This window comes from Salvelinus alpinus, chromosome 1, assembly GCF_045679555.1.
Source record: "Salvelinus alpinus chromosome 1, SLU_Salpinus.1, whole genome shotgun sequence".
Classification (NCBI taxonomy): Eukaryota; Metazoa; Chordata; class Actinopteri; order Salmoniformes; family Salmonidae; genus Salvelinus; species Salvelinus alpinus.
This window is the reverse complement of record NC_092086.1, coordinates 102,793,238-102,794,600: the sequence shown is the minus strand read 5'-3', so window position 1 is coordinate 102,794,600 and position 1,363 is coordinate 102,793,238.

Sequence of the window (1,363 nt, the reverse complement as noted above, 5' to 3'; positions counted from 1 at the left end):
ACCCTAATCTCCAAGTAGCTGAGGAACAAGCTCAACAGTTCAACCAACAGGGCTCGATGACCAAAACAAAGGCGAGTTCGCGCAGGCCCTTAAAACTAGAATCCTTTATTGCTTCATACATTTTTGGACTTATAAATTAATTATATATACCCATGGATTCTTGAAGAATATAACTTAGAAATGCCTTGAGCTTAGTTCAACTGTTGTACCCCATCAGAACCCAGAATATAAGCTAGTTTTACACTGTAAACAATGTAAATGTAAACAAACACTGTATAGCCTCAAAACATGGTTAATGCTATATTTGTGATATCATGGATGGTCAGTCCTTGCATCCATAGCTCTGTCTATATATTTGAGAGTGGTTACATTTCTCCAGGCACATCCCTCAGCTCTTTACCAAAACAGAGGCGAGGTGGCCACTTTGTTATTTTTCAATTAAGGATTCAAGCTTTAACTGCTCTTTTCTGGATTCAGCACCACAAAACCCCCTCCAACCAGCAGCCTGTCCCTCCAAAATGTAAATCCCTTCACGCCGACCCTCAGATTGAAATGCATCTAATTACGTATCCCTGCTTGCTGCCATATTTGGTCACGACGGCTATGAAAGGAGGACGTAGGGAGGGAGGGGTTAGAAACAAAATGCAGCCTATTGTGTTGAACCTTGACCCCTTCAAGGGTCAACTGGCATGTGACACCAGGAGGGGAGGGGCTTAAAATGGGCCTCACATTATGAACCACTCTGCTCCCCCAGGGGCAAAGTTGTTTCCAAGGGATACAGCTTTTGACAAAACATTAGGTAAAGGGTTATCTAAAATGCAAAACAATTCAACTTTTGACATCAATTTGACAAAAGTATCACAACACAGGGGCAAGGGTGTGTGTTGGGTGAGTAGCTAAGTGGGGTGCACAGGGTTAACACCAAGACAAACAGGCAGGCTATGACCAAAACGACAGCCATTCTCTCCACTGAAAACATCTAATGAAACATTGAAGTGTACTACTACTTTCAGACCAATTCTCCAACTCTAATCACAAGGGAGACGAGAGGCGGGCTAGGTTGATTACATCACGGCTAGCATTCTCCTCACCCTGGTGATAACGGACCTAAGAGAGCTGGCGAGAGAGAGATCAGTCTGCTGAAGGAAAGCCTATTTGACTTGGGCACAATAGACAGATGGTAGACATTGCCCCATGCCCCCTCCCCCAACCCCAACCCACCCTTCAACCATGCCCAACTGGAACAGGGCCCCCCTAGTCTGGACCCTTCCCCTCCCCTTTCTGCCCTCTCCAGCACCCCATCAATAACCACCAGTGACAAATCCCCCCGACACACACACCACAAAAGAAAAACAAAGAATAA